At 46.8% G+C, this 20,476-nt stretch overlaps 1 protein-coding gene across 1 annotated transcript in view; it reads right to left on the bottom strand.

Moving 5' to 3' along the window:
• The window catches only part of RYR3 (ryanodine receptor 3), a 1,933,484-nt gene that overhangs the window by 1,382,356 nt on the left and 530,652 nt on the right, over positions 1 to 20,476 (bottom strand). The window lies entirely within an intron of this gene.

Below are 20,476 nucleotides of genomic sequence, written 5' to 3'. Positions count from 1 at the left end.
CAAAGGCGACGTGATCCTAGTTAACTTCAAGGATCACAGATTGGTAACCTATATTAGCGACTGGTACCCTGGAACGGGGGAGGGGGGAATTTCAACTCATAACCTTAGCTATTTCTATCCTGAGGCTATGCTGAATAAGCCGTCAGCCCAGCCCAGATTGTACCATCCTGATAGCTATGGTTGCCCACAAACCCCTGGTGGTCTTAATACATTGACATTCCATAAACATCATGTGGCCCATAACACTTCCTTTCCCCATCATCCGAATACTTTTGCTCCTTTGCCGTATAGACCTCCCGTCACAGATAGTTCATCCCACGTGAGGACACCAAGGTCACAGAACCCCTTTGAATACACTAATGATTTGCGGTTGCAATCCAGTCAAGCACTATTACCATCGAGAAATTATCAGAATCCTAACGCCCACTGGGGCGATCCAAGTCTTTACAATCCAAAAGACTTTTGGAACATACCTCTGTCCAATTTCTATCACCCGCTCTCAGGCTTAGATGACAATGAATGACTTTATAAGCCAATTATTACAGAAAAATCTATTGTGGGTCAGCGGATTAGTCAACACACTTCTGCCCACTTATTGCCATCCAGCCCGTTTAAAAACCATTCTAAGAGCAACTGTGGCAGCATAGTGGCGCGTATGGATTCTCTGAGTGAATCACAGCTACCTGATCATCCTCAGTTCCAACAGTCCTTGCATACAGATCCTACTCCCACACCTTTGAGCCCTTCCTATATTCATACCACCAGAACACAACAAATTGATCCATCTTGTGTGAACCTAGGCCGCACCTGTGCAGAAACCAGCCATGTTCCTGTTCTTAACTCACTTCTTTCATGGAATGTGGCTGGTCTAGCCAGCAAGGCCACCAACAAAGCTTGGTTAAATGTTATTCACATGCACGACATCTTATGTCTTCAAGAAACTTGGTGCTGTGAAGAAGTACATCTTCTGGGGTATCAAACTTTTCATTCCCCTGCTATACCATCAGTTCAGGGTCGCAACAAGGGGGGGCTCTGTGTCTACGTCTCAACAACAGCAAAGGTTAAGATCCACAAATTTTTCTCTAACACCCACTTCCAAATTTTATCTTTTAAGTGGGGCTCCTTAGAGAATATAGTATTGTTGAATTTTTATAATAATATGGTTGATAATGAACTGGAGTCCACCATGTTAGATATATCACGTTTGTTGTCACATACTGTGGATCATCTTAAGGGGGCAATAATAATGTGGGCAGGGGATTTTAACTGCACGATTTGCCCACATTCCGATTCACCTTTGTGTGGTATTGTGGATCTTGGCGAGGAAAACCTTACTCATTTTGTGCACACAAAGAGGGGGATGTTGTTAAATACATTCGCCCTTAAATTTGATCTTTGCTTTGCCAACCAGGTTTGTCCCGCACCCGTGCAGTTTGAGCCAACCTTTTTTGGTAGAGATTGTAATTCAACAATCGATTTTATTTTGATATCTACGGCCAATACTGAAATACTGACCTCGTGGGTGGTGGGTAAGGATGTATTTAGTGATCACTATCCCCTTTCCATCAGTGTAAAAATAAAGGAGTGTAATGCTAAAAAATCTACCCTTTCCACGTACCCCTATAGGATTGATTTAGCTAAAACCAATGGCTATGTTGTGAAATGGGAGAGGATTGTACCCGGTGTGTTTTTGAAAAATTTACTCTCCGATTCCGCGAATGACGTTAACCTCTGTTTAGAGGATCAGGCGGACTCTTTTTCTGTTATGACTGCCTTTGCCAACATCCAACAGCGGATAAAAAACCTGTTGACTCGGGCAGCGAAAAATAATCACTCACCTAGAGAGGGTTGGTTTGATGGGAAGTGTACAAAGGCGTTAAAAGACCTCAAAAAAGTATTGGCCCACAAACCTAGGGATCCCGACTTAATTCGTATGGCTAGGCGAGTATATAAATGCGCATTAAAAGATAGAACCCAGGCTTTACAAAAGCAAGCATGGGCTACATTAAGAGAAGCATCCGCCCAGAAAAATACCACCAAGTTCTGGAGACTGGTTCAATCTTTGTACCAACCAAATAATAGGGGGAATAAAATAGATCTGGCAATAACTGGTGACAGATGGGTGAAACACTTTACACAGCTATATATGGACACACATCCAGCTGACACTATCATTTCGATAGGACAGGTCCCAACTGTTTCACGACCTATAGATAGTATGAGGGAGACCCAGCTTTGTGTCTGTCCATTCCCAATTGATATAACATTTACTGTAGGGGAAATGCAGGACGCAATTAGGGACAGCGCACCAGGTAAAGCACCAGGGCCAGATTGTACCCCGGTAGACGTGTATAAAGCTGAACCAGATTTTTGGGCCCCTTTACTTACTAACGTACTGAACAAAGGCAACCAAAAGGGGTTTATAGAAAGCTGGTCGGACGCAATAGTGGTCCCCATTTTTAAAAAGGGCAGGCGTGATGATCCAACCTGCTACAGGCCAATATCCCTATTAGATGGCCTCATGAAATTAGCAGGGAGGATTATTTTAAAGAGACTTCAGGAGTGGGAGGAGGAACATAATGTAGTCTCACACCTTCAATATGGATTTAGGAAGGGTATAGGGACTAGTGAGCAGTGTTTAAATTTGGCCCTTTTATGTGCTAAATACACGCAGGCTAGAGGTGGTGCACTTTTTATTACTTTTGTTGATTTAAGTTCAGCTTTTGATTGTGTGGACCACTCTTTGTTATGGTCAACATTGGACGAGATGGGTATCGACGCACGCTTAATCACTTTCATTAGAGAACTGTATCACAATTGTGGGGCCAGAGTGAGATTTGGCAAGCAGGGTGAATGTACTGATAAATTCGCCCTGTCAAGAGGGGTTAGGCAAGGGTGCATCCTAGCCCCCAGGCTATTCACGTACTATATAAACTCAGTGGGCCAATATCTCTCTCTTTTTCAAAACGATTACCCTACTGTGAAAGGTGTACCGACGCCAATCCTCCTGTATGCCGATGACGCGGCCATAATGTCCCAGACCCAGGTGGGATTGCAGAGGGCAGTGACTAAATTTGCAGGTTTTATGCAGGATAGAGGGCTGAAAGTAAACATTTCGAAGACTTTTACCATGCCGTGTACTAATAAGCGCAGTAAGATGTCATGTAATGTGTTCCTGAACAAGCAGAATATAGCCATCGTAGACAAGTTCTGCTACCTTGGCATACTGTTTGACAGTAAATGTCGGTGGAGACAGGCGATTGAAGCAAGGAAGTTGGCCTTTATCCACAGCATAGGCGCCTTACGCGCTTTTTCTAATAGAGTGGGTGGTAAACCAACCAAAGAACTGGTACAAATATATCATGCGAAATGCGTGTCCACAGCCACATACGGGGCGGGACTTTGGGGCATCGAGAAGGACCGATCTTTGCAGAGCTGTGAGAACCAATTCATCAGCTACCTTCTAGGTGTCCCAAAGACTACATCCTCATTTATGACACACATAGAGGTTGGAGTTAAGCATTTGGGTGATATAATTAAGATGGCCCCAATCCTCCTATGGCACAAGGTATGGTCAACCAGGGAGGCCAGTTTTAATAGGGACCTCCTGGAGGATTGCTTGGCCCTTGACGGGGTTGAAAATTTCCGTTGGCTGTCGTATGTTAGATCTGTTCTTAGCGAAATAGGCCTTTCAGATTATTATGTAAATCCGAGGACTCTGGAGGGCGTGTCTAGATCAGTTCTTAAAAAAACACTGACCTCCCATCTGGAAACTTTGAGATGGAACGCTGAAAAGAATAAACAAACCATCTTAAACTTCCAAGAAATTACCCCTAATGAAGGCATGCAAATGTACTTAAAAGTAGACCCCAGCCCTTATCACAGAATGCTTTTGACCCGTCTCCGTCTAGGGATTTTCTTTCGTATGATTTCTGTACCGGAGATGAACAATTGGTCCTCACCGACTCTGACATGTTTGTGCGACAACACCGCATTTCAATCCAATTTACATTTAATGTTCTTTTGTTCCTTCTATTCCACCCCTAGAAAACTTTATTTAAAACCCTTGTTAAATCGTTGGGGTGTAAGAAACTGTAGGTCTGCTTTTTTAAGACTGTTAAAACTTGAAGACGAACATGTGATTTTTGCAGTTTCCTGCTTCTTAAAATCTGTTATGTTGTTGCGGAAAACCATGCTGTAAAACATTCATACCCTCTATGTTTATTGTGTTGGTTAGCATCAATTCATTTCTCAATGTATGGTATTTGAATGAGTTTTTAAGACTTGATTATTTTAATTGTTGTTTTTAATTGTTAAATAGCATATGCAAGCATCTATTAACTGCGAGGTGATGTTTTATATGTATGTATTGTGCTTTTATGATTTTACGAAAATCGAATAAAGCTTATATTACTTACTTACATCGTTGTAGTGTTGTCCGTCTGAACCAGGATTTTGTCCGTTGTTATTGCTGGAAGGAACGCTTTGAGCGCCAGATGAACTGCTCGAAGCTCCAGCATGTTGATGTGGTATGTCTGAAGGTTGGTCGACCAACGACCCTGAATCTGAAGTTGACCCATGTGAGCACCCCAGCCTTCCAGAGATGTGTCCGTTACCACAGACAGCGAAGGAAGAGGTTGCTGAAAAGGGACTCCCTGCAGGACATTCCGAGGACGAGACCACCACTGTATGGAGGTCAAAGCTGCTTGAGACAGGTTGATTCGATCCTCCCAATCTCCTGTCGCCTGGTCCCACTGGTCTTCCACAGACTGTTGCAGAGTCCGCATCATCAACCTGGCGTTCGGTATTAGGAAGATGCAGGACGCCATGGAGCCCAATAGAGATGCCACTTCTCGAACCTTTGGCCGAGGAGACTGAAGCAACTTTTTGCATTTCTGCTCCATGGATGATAGTCTCTCCTGCGAAGGAAACGCTCTTCCTAACTTTGTGTCCAGAACTGCTCCCAGATAGTGGATACTTTGCGTGGGAAGCAGGACTGACTTTTCTGTGTTCACATGCAGGCCGAGCCTGTGCATTTGTTGGAGACATAGGTGACAGTCTTTGGTGACTTGACGATGGGACGAACTCTTCAAGAGCCAGTCGTCTAGATATGGGTACACAAAGAGACCTCTTTTGTGAAGACATGCCGCTACCACTGCCATGCATTTGGTGAAGACCCTTGGTGCGGATTAGAGACCGAAGGGGAGTACCTTGTACTGGTAATGCTTGTTCCCTACTAGGAACCTCAAGTACTTTCGATGACCTGGTGTAATGGGAATGTGGAAGTACGCGTCTTGTAAGTCCACCGAACACATCCAATCCCCGATTTGTAGATGAGGACATATTTGGTGCAGTGCCAACATGCGAAACTTCTCTTTGACCACCACTTTGTTGAGGAGTCGAAGATCCAAAATCGGTCTGAACTTGCCTTCTTGGTCTTTTTTGGGGACTAGGAAATATCTTGAATACACTCCTTTCCCCCTTTGGGATGGAGGTACCTCTTCGATTGCGTTTTTCTTTAAGAGGACGCTTACTTCCCTTTTGAGGAGCTTTAGTTGGTACGAGCGATTCTTTTTTGGAGGAATCGGTTGCGGTTTCTTCCGGAAACGTAGCGCATATCCATTGCGCAGTATATTCAGCACCCACCGATCTTTTGTGATGCTGACCCACTCTGCTAGGTGTTGTGAAGCACTTCCTCCCACTGGAGTGGGTAACGGTGCCAGAGGAAGCCACTGCTCAGGCTTTGCCTCCTCTAGGCGTAGTAGAGGACTGAAGATGTCCGCCTCTGCCTCTACCCGACTTTCCTCCTCTGTATTGAGGCTTTCCTTGTGGCTTGCTTTGAGACCATTGAGGGGTTTGAACCCTCTGTTGGCCTCCCCGGTTCTTATTGGTCTTGAAGCGTCGTTTGAACGTCCCTTTCTTTTTTTCCAGACCAACCGCCTTCACTGTGTCTAACTCCGTCTTCATACGGGTCATTTCCTGATCGGCATGCTCCCCGAAGAGTGAATATCCGGAAAAAGGTAGATTGAGGATGCGCTGCTGGGCATCTGGCTTGAGACCAGTTAAACGCAGCCAGGAGGATCTCCTCGCACATACCCCATGTGAGTAGGCATGTCCTGCTAGAAGGGCGTTATCTGCTGATGAACTAATCATTTGGTTAGCCACCAAACAGCCCTCCGTCACTGTCTCCTCAAAATCTTTCTGGTCCTCTTTGGGCAATTTCTCCTTGAATCGTTCCATGGAGTCCCATAGTGCTCTATCGTACCTTCCCAGAAGAGCTGATGCACTAGAGACTTTCAGGGATGAAGCTGCTGTGCTGCATACCCTGCGTCCCCAAGAATCTTGCATCCTGCTGTCTTTGTCAGGCGGGACCGAAGAAGAAGGGGCGACAGTGTGAGTCTTTCTAGCTGAGGCTACAATGACTGAGTCCGCCGCAGGCTCTCCCTTAACAAAGATAGGGTCTGATTCGGCAGGCCTATATTTCTTCTGAATACGTGCCGGTACCGCCTTGACCGTTGCTGGTGTGAGGAAAACGTCTTTGATTGGATCCAATATCCCTGGAACCAATGGGAGTAAAGGCCTTGTAGATGATTTGGGACGAAGGGTCTCAAAAATCACAGTAGTGGACACTTCTGGAACAGCCATCTCTATATTTAGTTTGTGAGCCCCCCTTTGTAAGACGTCCAGATACGTGTTGACGTCGTCCATCGGGGAAGCTCTGGAGCGAGGGCTGTCTGCCAGCGTCGGAGAGTAATCCCCTTTAGAATTTCTAGCTGAGGATGAAGAAGAAGAAGGAGAAGATGGAGTTCTCCTTCTCCTGTGATGAGATTTTTCCTTCCGCACCGGAGATCTTCTTGATCGTTCTTCCCCTCGAGGAGAACGTGATTGTCTCCGGTGCTCCCTTCGGGGAGATCTCGATCTCTCCGCCCTTTTCGGTGTTCGAGATCTGGATTGTTCACTCCGTGGAGATCGGGAGATCCTGGGGGTACGTGACCTTTCCGCTCTCCTCTCCCGAGAGCGTGATCGGTGCCTGGTAGGACCCTGTCTGTCTACCTCCTCTATTAGTCTCTGAAGAGGTGACCTGTGGTGCGGGCTTAAATATTTTTGTAGCCTCTTCGTCGCTCCAGAATCCTTCCAATTACTCAACGGACCATACCATCTTGGCGAGAGTCTTGTCTGAGTGATATACCGTCGTTGTGGTGACTGTTGCACTGGACTCCTGCTTCTAGAAGAGGACCTCGATGAGCCAGAGGTACCTGAGGAGGAGTGGTGAGAAGCAGATTGCGTTACAAGAATGGTCGAAATCACTGAAGGTGATCTTTGTCTCACCGGCGTTGATGGACGTCTCAAAAGTCTTTCTCTCGACGTCGAACGCCTCTGTGGTGTCGACGGAGCGATAACCTTTGGCGCTGAACGCCTCGACGGTGACCTGTGGTCCCTCGACGTCGACCGGCGATGTTGAGCCGACAACGGAGTCTTCTCCCTCGATGTTGAACGGCATTGCCCTGCCGTCGACGGAGGTCTCGACGTCGAACGGTGTTGTGCTGCCGTCGACGGAGGTCTCGACGTCGACCGACGTTGGTCTGCCGGCGACGGAGATGGTCTTTTCAATGTCGGACGACGTTGTCCTGTCGTCGACGATGCCCTCGACGTCGACCGGACACGTGGCGACGACGGAGGATCAGCCATCCTCGACGTCGAGAGCCAACGCGCCGTCGACGATGTCCCCGACGGCGAGCGTCTGATGGGGCTCTTACTCCTCGACGTCGAGCGTCTCCGTGGAGGCGTCGGCGGAGGTGTCACGCTCTTAGAAGCCTGTCGATGTTGATGCGACAGTGAGTGTGATCTGTGTCTCGACGCCGACCGTCGCCTGGTTGACGGCGGCGGAGTTGACTTATGTCTCCACGTCGAACGTCGTCGAGATGATGACGACGATGGAGACCTGTCCTTCGACGCCGATCGTCGCCGAGTTGACGACGGCGGAGGAGATCTTTGTCTCGATGCCGATGTTCTCGACGACGCTTCTCTCGACGCCGATCGTCGTTTCTTCGTCGTCGGTGAACTTCTTTTCGACGACGGTCTCTTCCTCGACGCCGGTCCCGACGTCGACGGAGTTTTCTCTCTAGAACTGTCCATCAGAAGTTGTTTTTTCAGCGCCGAGCCCGGCGTTGAGGTCGATGGACGCTCTGACTTGCCTTTGGAGGGAGTTCTGGGTCTCTTTGAACTCTTCCTCTCTGTAGATCTTCCTCTCATGGATCTCTGAGCCAGACCATAGAGCCTGTTCCTTTCTCTGTCTTTAAGAGTCCTCTCAGACAGGTTTTCACAATGTGAACAGACTTTAGGATCATGATCCTCTGGCAAGCATAAAATACAGACCTCATGAGAGTCTGTTTTTGCCTTCTTGTGGCCACAAGAAGGACATTTATCAAAAAGAGTGGGCATCCTGACAGGAAAACCTCACAAAAAATTGACTGTTAAGCAGTTATTTACTTGACACTGATGCTAAAAGTCAAAGTAAATCAAAAAAATTGTTCTTTAGAAGATTTTCTGACTGAAAAAGGCAGAAAAGTGTGGAGCTATGTAACCAGGGTCCTTCCTGAAGGAGCCGGAAAGAACAACTGACCTAACTGTAACCCCTGAGGCATGATGGGAAGCTAGGGGCAGAGGTGCCTTAAAGGCACGGCGTCAGTTTTAGTACATACAGCTACAAGTTAGCTTTCCAGCCTTTTTAGACTGGGTATTTGCAATGCAGCCTGGGAGCTGTATATGCTTACAGTGTGTTATAAGAATTTCTACTGCTTTCTAAGCATTAAAACAGTTTCTAAACAAGCATTGGTGTTGTTTCTCATGTTTTTAATGCAAATACAAATGTATGGTGGAAATTCTTCACAGCATATTCCAACTCCACTGTTTTGTTTGGCTGCAATTGCTTATTTTTATATATATATATATATATGTATATATATATGTCTATATATATGTGGGGCACATATAATATATTGTTTCCGGGGTCCCACGCATGGGCGGGAATATTCTAATGCTTATGACTATTGATGAGGATCCCCTGGAAGAGAAGAACAAGTTACTTACCTTCGGTAACGCTTTTTCTGGTAGATACAGTATCTGCCTGACGCAAGGGGATATTCACAAGGTGAGGAATCCACTGGCAGATGTATCTATCAGAAACCAAGCTATCCCTGGCTGATGATTCCTAACTAAGTAAAAACCGATCCTGTGTTGCGTGTGTTCTGGCTCGGGCAGAACCTGGCTTGACAGTTGGGGCTGGAGTGTTCTAATTGGAACAGGGTCAAGACTGATTTACATATGGCTGAGTCCAAACTGAGGTGGCATTGTTTGCTCAATAACAATGGATTGGGATGCGGCTCGAGTAACTATCAGTGGCTGAGATTAATTCAAACAGTCCATTCATCACTTTTTAAATATTTCATTTCCAAGTATGCACTATACAAGAGCAATATACTACACGATAAAAATACAGACACAACATCCTGGAAATAGCTAACGATCTCAGTGAAAGCAAGATTAAGTTCAACATGTGAAATATAAACCACAACCAAATCGCGCATGGATTACCTTAACGTTCTTTACATTCGATGTTCAGAAATGACCAGTGTTTTGTCAGTAGACTTAAGGACATGTACCTAGGCCCATTTCAATGTCCATTTTTATTTGCCACCGGGTCTGAGATCCGGAGGGACCCGCCTCACTTAAAGCCCTGCATCGTCTTTTGGAGTCCTAGTCTCGTCATGCTGCGGGACAATGTGACCCCCAGAAGGTCACCTCCTACCTGGAGCTCCTCTGCGTGGCATGGCAATCCTTTTCCTGTCGGGTCTTGAGTCTTCCTTGGCAGGCAGGCCGGAAAGTGTGACTCAGACCTGCCTGCTTGCTATGTCCAGGCAGCCCTGACCCTTCCTGCTGCTGTTCCTTTGGCCGAGACCTGGCGAGGTGGGCCCCTCCCCCTCCTTGTGTCATACCTCTCTGATACCCTACATCCAAGCACACGCCTGCCCTTCACTAAGTGAGAATTGTATGGGCATTCCTGAAAAGGGCGCTGCAGCTGGTTTTGGTATAGTGCTTGATGCCAAAGCCCTGAGGCTTCGGAGCACAACAAGCAACAGCCGTGCAGCTTCGGAGCAGCTTCTGAGCACACCAAGTAACAGCCCTGCAGCTTCGGAGCACGGCAAGTAACAGTCCTGCAGCTTCTGAGCACGGCAAGTAACAGCCCTGCAGCTTCAGAGCACGGCACGTAACAGCCCTGCAACTTCCGAGCACGGCAAGTAACAGCCCTGCAGCTTCTGAGCACGGAACGTAACAGCCCTGCAGCTTCCGAACACGGCAAGTAACAGCCCTGCAGCTTCAGAGCATGGCACATAACAGCCCTGCAACTTCCGAGCAGTGCACGGCAAGTAACAGCCCTGCAGCTTCAGAGCACGGCACGTAACAGCCCTGCAACTTCCGAGCACGGCACGGCACGGCAAGTAACAGCCCTGCAGCTTCTGAGCACACCAAGTAACAGCCCTGCAGCTTCGGAGCACGGCAAGTAACAGTCCTGCAGCTTCTGAGCACGGAACGTAACAGCCCTGCAGCTTCCGAGCACGGCAAGTAACAGCCCTGCAGCTTCAGAGCACTGCACGTAACAGCCCTGCAACTTCCGAGCACGGCAAGTAACAGCCCTGCAGTTTCAGAGCATGGCACGTAACAGCCCTGCAACTTCCGAGCACGGCAAGTAACAGCCCTGGCCCCTGCAGCTTCAGAGCACGGCACGTAACAGCCCTGCAACTTCCGAGCACGGCAAGTAACAGCCCTGCAGTTTCAGAGCACGGCACGTAACAGCCCTGCAACTTCCGAGCACGGCAAGTAACAGCCCTGCAGTTTCAGAGCACGGCACGTAACAGCCCTGCAACTTCCGAGCATGGCAAGTAACAGCCCTTGCCCCTGCAGCTTCAGAGCACGGCACGTAACAGCCCTGCAAATTCAGAGCACGGCACGCAATAGCCCAACTCAACTACAGGTGGCGAGGGGGAATCCTGGCAAGAACCGTCTTCACTTTCTACCTGTCCCAGACGCTAATGTCGAAATCAATACATTGTTTATTCATTTATTGGTAGTACACAATACACAAATGATGCCAGCAACACTGCAGTATGAACCACTTCATAAGTCATTCTTACTATTGGTGTTATTAGTAGTAGTAGTCATAGTATTATAAGTATTAGCCGTAGTATAAGTAGTATTACCAATATTAATGTTATTAATAGCAGTAGTAGTAACAGTATAATTATTGTTTGTAGAAGTAGCAGAATTATCATTAGTAGTAGTAGTATTATTATTATTGGAAGTAGCAGTATTTTATTATTAGTAGTATTGTTGTTATTATTATTATCAGTAGTAATAATAACCAGTATGATTATTATTAGTAGTATTAGTAGTAGCAGAATTATTCTTATTAGTTATGGTAGTAGTAATTACTATTAACAGTATTATTAGTAGTAGCAGAAGTAGTAACATTATCATTATTATTAGTAGTAGCAGCAGTGGTATTGGTAGTTGTAGTATTATTGTTATTGGTAGTAATAGTATTATTATTATTAGTAGTAGTAGGAGTAGCATTATTATTATTGTTAGTAGCAGCATCAGTATTGTTAGTAGTAGTACTACTAGTAGCAATATTAATGGTATTAGTAGTAGTAACAGTATCATTATTATTAGTAGCAGCAGCAGAATTATTGTTAGTAGTAGTATTATTATTGTTAGTAGCAGCATTTTATTACTAGTAGTAGTATCAGTAGTAGTAATCGTAGCAGTGTTATTAATATTAGTAGTAATAGTTGTAGCAGTATTATTCTTATTAGTTATAGTATTATTATTAGTAGTAGTATTAACAACATGATTAGTAGTAGTAGTAACAGTATCATTAGTAGTAGTAGTAGCAGCAGTGTTATTAATAGTAGTTGGATTATTATTGTTATTGGTAGTAGCAGTATTATTATAAACAGTAGTAGTAACAGTATCATTATTATTAGTAGCAACAGTTTTAGTAGTAGTAGCAGTAGTATTAGTAGTAGAGGTATTATTAGTATTAGTAGTAGCAATATTATTAGTAGCAGTAGTAGTAACAGTATCATCATTATTATTATTCGTAGTAGTAGCAACAGCAGTCTTATCAGTAGTAGTGACAGTATTATTTTTATTGGAAGTAGAAGTATTATTATTATTAGTAGTAGCAGTATTAGTAGCAGCAGTGTTATCAGTAGTAGTAGCAGTATTATTATAAGTAGTAATAGTAAGAGTATCATTATTATTAGTAGCAATTAGTAGTAGTATTAGTAGCAGAAGTATTATTATTATTCTTAGTAGTAGCAGCAGTATTATTATTAGTAGCAGTAGTAGTAACAGTATCATTATTATTAGTAGTAGTTGAAGTAGCATCAGTGTTAGTAATAATTGCAGTATTAGTGTTATTGGCAGTTGCAGTATTATTAATAGTAGTAGCGGTAGTAGAAGCAGTATTATTATTTTCATAGTAGTAGCTGCATTATTGTTATCGGTAGTAGCAGTATTATTAGTAGCAATAGTAGTAGCATTATTATTTTAGTAGCAGTAATATTATCGTTATTATTAGTACTATCAGAATTATTATTATTAGTAGTAGTAGTCATAGCAGTATTAGTATTGTTATTGGTAGTAGCAGTAGTAGCAGTATTATTATTAGTAACAGTAATACAAGCAGTATTATTATTATTATACGTAGTAGTATTAGTAATAACAGTTTTATGATTAGTTGTAGTAGCAGCAGTATTATTGGTAGTAGTAGCAGTATTATTAGTAGTAGTAGCAGTAGTAGTACCAGTGTAATTACTATTAGTAGCAGTTGCAGTATTAATGCTATTGGTAGTAGACGTAGTATTATTATTATTAGAAGTGTTATTATTAGTAGTAGTAGTAGTATTATTAGTAGTAGTAGCAGCAGTAGTAGTAGTAGTAATACTATAATTATAATTAGTAGTAGATTATTAGTAGTAACAATATTATTAGTAGTAGTAGCAGGAGTAGTGGTATTAGTAGTAGTGTTATTAGTATTATTATTAGTAGTAGCAGTATTACTAGTAGTAGTATTATTATTAACATTATTATTGGTAGTTGTATCCCTGTTGGTAGAAGCAGTATTGCTGTTGTTATTAGAAGTAGTAGCAGTATTATTATTTGTAGATGCACTACTGCGAGTAGTAGTTGTAGTAGTAGTGGTAGTAGTAGTATATTTTTCCTGTACTAATATCCGATTAGTCCCAGGCGTAGGGCCATGCGCCAGCGCCCCCTACAATGCAGGCCAGTGATATCACACTACACAATCAATGCCTGATGAACCCACTCTCGGTGAATCGGTGCTGGGCCTATCCACACCTTCTGGATTCGCCGTTTCTTGTTCCGCGTTCCTCATTTTGTGTGGTGAATCGGTGCTGGTTCTATTCACCCTTCTGGATTCACGGTTTAATGTTCTGCGTTCTTAATTTCGTGTGGTGAATCACTGCTGGTTCTATCCACCCTTCTGGATTCGCTGTGTACTGTTCCGCGTTTGGGGCAGTGACTTAGTGTGGTTCTATCCACACCTTCCAGATTCATGGTTTACTGTTCCGCTTTCCTCGCTTTGGTGCAGTAATCAGTGCTGGTTCTATCCACCCTTCTGGATTCTCAATTTACTGTTCCTCGTTCCTCATTTCGGAGCAGTGAATCAGTGCTGGTTCTATCCACGCCTTATGGACTCACGGTTTACTGTTCTGCATTCTTCATTTCGTGTGGTAAATCCATGCTGGTTCTATCCACCCTACTGGATTTGCGGTATACTGTTCAGCATTTCGGGCAGTGACTTGGTGCAGCTCTAACCACACCTTCTGGATTCACAGTTTACTGTTCCGAGTTGCTCATTTTGTATGGTGAATCTGTGCTGTTTCTATCCACACCTTCCGAATTTGCGGTTTACTGTTCTACGTTCCTCATTTCAGAGCAGTGAATCGGTGCTGGTTCTATCCACCCTTCTGGATTCGCTGTTTACTGGTCCCCGTTCCTCATTTCGGTGCAATGAATCAGTGCTGGTTCTATCCACCCTTCTGGATGAAACAAGTTACTTACCTGTAACTTTAGTTCTCCAGTATTGGTAAATTTCATAGATTCCCATAGCTTGTATCATTCCCCGTCATTGGAATGGGAGCCTAGGGAATAAAATATATATATATATATATATATATATATATATATATATAGGTAATAAACCAAAAGAGGTACAAAAGAGGATAAATTAGGCCTAGGCCTTATATTATTTTGTAGCCTATAGGTGTCCTTTTTATAAAAAAAGACCCAAATGTAGAGCACCAACCAATCAGAACAGCCTCACCCTGTGGAACATTCCTGAGAAAGCTCAGAGCCTCAGATTTTCTACCGCACGTTGGTGATAGGGAGTCTCCATAGAGCTCTGCTCTAGTTTTCTTATGAGGTACTGTTTTCTACTAAATCTTTACAGGATTTCTTAACATCTTTATATAATGGCGGACAAGGAGAAGAAGAGCCTGTTCAGGCCTTGTGCCACATGTTCTAAAAAACGACTTTTTGCTGAGGATAAGCACAAGGATTGTATATACTGCTTATACCCAGATCATAAGGTGGCAGACTGTAAGATCTGCAGAACCTTTTCAACCAAGACCCTACGTGACCGTGAGGGGCGTCTGCTGACGTGGTTACAGAAGATGAAGTTGAGAGATAATATTATTTCCAGTGATGAAGAGGATGCTGCTTCAACTACGTCTTCGAAGAGGTCACTGAAGAGGGGTAGGTCATCTGCTTCAGTTTCTTTGGAACCCCCCTCGAAGGCTAGGCGTGGGACCTCTGACAGGTCTGGCAAGCCTGGGCCTGGCGAATCTCCTCACGGAAGTGAAAAGGGGAGGGAGAGGCCGGTACCTAAGGTACCAAGATCAAAGAAAGATGATAGCTTGGCTGGGCCATCCCATCAGGCTGATGGATCTAAAACTTTGAGGAAGACAGCTGTGGAGGTTTCCTCTTGATTTTTAAGGAATCGCTATTTAGGAATCGCAAAAGCCTATGCATGTAGCAATTTCTATAAAAATAGCGATTCCTATACATTCCTTGATTGCTACTCGCAAATTGCTAGTCGCAATTAAGGAATGCTGTCCCATTCATTTCTATGGGCCTTCAGGCACATAGGAATGAATTGAAGATTGCATGAGCAATTTGCAAGTACCAGTAGGTACTCGCAAATTGCTCATGCAATTTCAAGGGTACATGGGTGTCAAAATGACACCCTGTTGCACCCCTGAAATTGATCTGTGCACATATGTTGCGCACACACATGCCCTAAGGGCATGTCTGTGCGCAAAATGAAACTTTGAAAAATGCACAAAAGTGAATTTTTCAAAGTTTTTACAAATTACCATGAAGTTCAACTTCATGGTAATTTGCTACTCCTATTAGCGAGATCGCTAATTTTTTAACTTTAATGCATTGCATTTAAGGAATCTCAATTTGGGATTCCTTAAATGCAATTGCAACTTTAAGGAATCGCAATTTAGAGATTCCTTAAATTGTGATTTTTTTCATTTGGGATGATGCATCCCAAATGCAAAAATACCGGTCGCAAAGGGGCAGATTCTGAGAATCTGCCCGTTTGCGACCGGTTTTTTCCTTTGATGCATGTGCCGGCAAGTGTGGTGAATCAGTGCTGGTTCTATTCACACCTTCTGAATTTGCGGTTTACTGTTCCGCGTTCATTTCGGAGCAGTGCATCGGTGCTAGTTCTTTTCACCCTTCTGAATTCGTGGTTTACTATTCCGCGTTCCTAGTTTTGGGCGGTGACTCAGAGCGGGTTCTATCCACACCTTCTGGGTTCGTGGTTTACTGTTCTGCATTCCTCGTTTCGGAGCAGTGAATCAGTGCTGGTTCTATCCACCCTTCTGGATTCGCGGTTTACTCTTCCACGTTCCTCATTTCGATCCAGTGAATCGGTGCTGGTTCGAGCGACCCTTTGGATTTGCAGTTTACTGTTCTGCGTTTCTCGTTTCGTGTAGTGAATCTGTGCTGGGTCTATCCACCCTTTGGATTTGGGGTTTACTGTTCCACGTTCCTCATTTCGGTGCTGGGTCTATCCAGCCTTTGGATTCACGGTTTACTGTTCTGCATCCCTCGTTTCGTGTGGTGAATCTGTGCTGGTTCTATCCACCCTTTGGATTCAGGTTTTACTGTTCCGCGTTCCTCGTTTCGTGTGGCGAATCGGTGCTTGCTCTATCCATGCCTTCTGGACTCGCAGTTTACTGTTCTGCGTTCTTCATTTCAGTGCAGTGTATCGGTGCTGATTCTATGCACACCTTCTGAATTCGCTGTTTACTGTTCCGGTTTCCTCGTTTCATTTATGGGGACAGATACAAGCTATACCTCATGCTTTGCAGCAGTTCTCACAAGTCTGCAGTGGTTATGGGCAATTTTTGCCCAAGGGTCTAGACAATGTTATGGTAGTTTGTGCACCGCTGACCAGTGCAAAACCATTTGCAGTGACGGAGTAGTGAGAAAACGCCATGTTGTACTTGTCGGTTGGCACATATGTAGATTTACGATGTAGCAGCCCAGTTCCATTGTAAGCATGCCCAGCACTGGCACACTCTATGTACCGGTGGTGTTGCTGCAGCAGGGCAATGGGTAGAGTTAAGAGCCTGGGGGTCGTCTCAGCAGTCAGAGCCCAGTTTAAGATCGTTCTCTATTTACACGTCAATCAATCAATTAATCAATCAATCAATCAATGCATTTATAGAGCGCGCTACTCACCCGTGAGGGTCTCAAGGCGCTGTGGCAGAGGGGGGGCTGCTACTGCTCGAATAGCCAGGTCTTGAGGTGTTTCCTGAAGGTGAGATGGTCCTCGGTCAGTCGTAGGTGTGCAGGGAGGGAGTTCCATTTTTTGGCTGCCAGGTAGGAGAACGATCTTCCTCCGGTGGTGGTTCTGCGAATCCATGGGATGGTGGCGAGGGCGAGGCTGGCGGAGCTGAGCTGGCGGGTGGGAGTGTAGAACGAGAGGCGGTTGTTGAGGTATTCGGGGCCCATGTTGTGGAGTGCCTTGTGTGCGTGGGTGAGGAGCCTGAACGTGATCCCATTGCTGACGGGGAGTCAGTGCAGGTTTCTTAGGTGGGCGGATATGTGGTTGTGGCGAGGGATGTCGAGGATGAGTCGTGCGGAGGCGTTCTGTATGCGTTGTAGTCGTTTCTGGAGTTTGGCGGTGGTTCCAGTGTATAGGGCGTTTCCGTAGTCCAGTCGGCTGGTGACGAGGGCCTGGGTGACGGTCTTCCTGGTTTCAGTGGGGATCCACCTGAAGATCTTTCGGAGCATGCGCAGGGTGTTGAAGCAAGAGGACGAGACGGCGTTGACTTGCTTGGTCCTCGTGAGGGAGGAGTCCAGGTTGAATCCCAGGTTGCGGGCGTGGTCCGAGAGTGTCGGCGCGGAGCCCAGCGCTGCGGGCCACCAGGAGTCGTCCCAGGTGGAAGGGAATTGTCCGAGGATGAGGACCTCCGTCTTGTCTGAGTTCAGCTTCAGGCGGCTAAGCTTAATCCATTCTGCCACGTCTTTCATTCCTTCTTGGAGGTTGGTTTTGGCGGTGGCTGGGTCTTTGGTGAGAGAGAGTATCAGCTGGGTGTCATCGGCGTAGGAGATGATGTTGATGTTGTGTTTGCGTGCGATGGAGGCAAGGGGGCTCATGTAGATATTGAAGAGGGTTGGGCTGAGCGAGGAGCCTTGGGGTACGCCGCAGATGATCTCTGTGGCCGCTGAGCGGAAGGGAGGGAAGCGGACTCTCTGGGTTCTGTCTGAGAGGAACGAGGTGATCCAGTCCAGGGCCTTTCCTTGGATCCCAGTGTTGAAGAGGCGGGTTATTAGGATGCGATGGCATACAGTATCAAAGGCTGCCGAGAGGTCCAGGAGGATGAGAGCGGTTGTTTCTCTGTTGTCCATCATGGTCCTGATGTCATCGGTGGCTGCGATGAGGGCGGTCTCGGTGCTGTGGTTGGCACGAAATCCGGACTGGGACGGGTCGAGCGAGTTGTTTGTCTCGAGGAATGCAGTCAGCTGTTTATTGACGGTCTTCTGTGGGTTTCTTCAGAAGGGCGTTGATTTCTGCGTGTTTCCAGCTCTCAGGGAAGGTGGCTGACGTAAAGGAGTTGTTAATGACGTTCCGGAGGAGGGGTGCGATGATGATGTCGTCTTTGATATGATGGGGGCATGGGTCCAAGGGAGAGCCGGAGTGGATAGAGTTCATTACGTGAGTGGTGTCTTCAGTGCTGATGGGGGTCCAGGCACGGAGGGTGGTGGTCGTAGTCATTGGTTCGGTGACTGGTCGCGGAGTCTGGGGTCCGAAGCTGTTGTGTATATCTGCGATCTTGCGGTGGAAGAAGGTGGCGAGGGAGTTGCTGAGGTCTTGTGTCGGTGTGATGTCGTTGTTGCTGGCGCTGGGGTTGGAGAGCTCTTTGACGATGCTGAAGAGTTCCTTGCTGCTGTGGGTGTTGCTGTCTAGCCGTTTTTTGAAAGATTACCTTTTGGTGGTGCGGTTCAGCTGGTGGTGTTTGCGCGTGGCGTTCTTGAGGGCTGTCATGTTTTCTGTTGTCCGTTCGTGGCGCCAGGTTTTTTCGAGGGTTCGGCAGGATTTCTTTGATTCTTTGAGGGCGTCAGTGAACCATGAGGTTTTCCTGTAGCCGGTCTTGCTTGGGGGGTTCTTCAGTGGGGCGAAGTCGTCTGTGCAGTTGGTGATCCACTGTGCGAGGTTGTGGGCTGCTTCGTTGGTGTCAGTGATGTCGGCTGGCGGGTTCTGGCTTAGAGATGAGAGGAGCTGGTCTGTGGTGATTTTGCTCCAGCATCTGCGGGGGATCTGTTGCGTGCGGTGGTGGGATGTATTCTTATTGAAGGTGAAGTGGATGCATCTGTGGTCGGTCCAGTGTAGTACGGTGGAGTGGCTGAAGGAGACGTGGTTGCTGGCAGAGAAGATGGGGTCGAGCGTGTGGCCGGCGAGTTGGGTGGGGGTGTTCACCAGTTGTTTGAGTCCGAAGTTGGCGAGGTTGTCGAGCAGGGTGAAGGTGTTGTTGTCGCTGTTTTTCTCCAGGTGGAAGTTCAGGTCCCCTAGGAGGATGTATTCTGGTGAGGCTAGGGCGTGCGGGCTGATGAAGTCGACGATGGTTTTGTTGAATTGTGTGTGCGGGCCCGGGGGTCTGTAGATGAGCGTTCCTCTAAGGGTGGTCTTGGGGTCGGTGTGAATCTGGAAGTGTAGGTGTTCGGCTGCGGAGAGTGTGTCTTCGATGTAGGTCGTGATGTTTATGGTGTTCCTGTAGACGATGGCGATTCCTCCTCCGGTTTGGTTGACGCGGTCCTTCCGGGTGATTTTGTATCCGTCCGGGATGGCTATGGCGATGTCGGGGGCCGAGGAAGCGTTCATCCAGGTTTCCGTGAGGAAGGCGACGTCTGGAGCTGTTGTGTCGAGGAGGCCCCAGAGTTCGACGGCTTGTTTGTGGACGGAGCGGGTGTTGAGGAGGATGCACTTGAGGTGGTTGTTGTTGTTGCTGCTGTGTTTGGTGGGCGGGGGGCAGGTTCGAAGGCAGGTGAATTTGCAGGCGTAGCAGGTGAAGGGTCCGTGGGTTCACTTTGGGGTGGCTTGGTAGCAGGCAGGTGGTCGTCCGGTGTTGAGTGCGTTGAGGGTGGCGGAGTCGTATCTCAGTCGGGTACTCTGGGTGCGGCGGGGGCCAGGGGTTCTGGCGCTGGGCGTGGTCCAGGCGCGGACGGGCGCAGACGGGCTTGCCTAAGGCGCCGCCTCCATATGAGAGGCTGTGAGAGGGAGGAGCAGCTGGGAGGCGGGAGCGGGGTGGCGAATGGGACAGTGGGGGGCGGGGCCGCAGGGACGCAGCGGCGGGAAAGGTGGCATGGAGGGAAACGGGGGAGGGGGGCAGAGAGGCACTCCAATGGGAAACAAAGCGGAAACAGGGGGCACAGAAATGCAAAAACGGGGGAGAGGGGGTACAAGGGCACAGAAAAACGAAGGCAGACAACTGTGAGCAGGGGGAACAGAAATGCAAAAACAGGGGAGAGGGGGCACAAGGGTACAGAAAACAAAGGCAGATAACTGTGAGCAGGGGGCACAGAAGGACTTACTCGGGCAGCATGCAGCGGCGACAGCACTAGTGGGGCAGCGTCACAGGAGGACCGTGTGGCGGCTGGGGCGACCTACCTGCTGGCAGGGTCAAAGGTCGCTCCGTCACTCTCTCTACTCAGTTTGGGTTTCTTGATGATCACTAACTAGCAGCAGCTAAAAATAAAGGGTTACATATGCACCTTGGGATCGAATCTCCTTACACACGGGTGGGTCTGAGGGGCTATGCCTGTATGAGAGCCGCCAGGAGGGACGTTCTTGTATTAGCCTGAGGGTGGC

This window comes from Lissotriton helveticus, chromosome 9 (assembly GCF_964261635.1).
Source record: "Lissotriton helveticus chromosome 9, aLisHel1.1, whole genome shotgun sequence".
NCBI classification, from domain to species: domain Eukaryota; kingdom Metazoa; phylum Chordata; class Amphibia; order Caudata; family Salamandridae; genus Lissotriton; species Lissotriton helveticus.
This window is presented reverse-complemented; position numbering and strand designations above follow the sequence as displayed.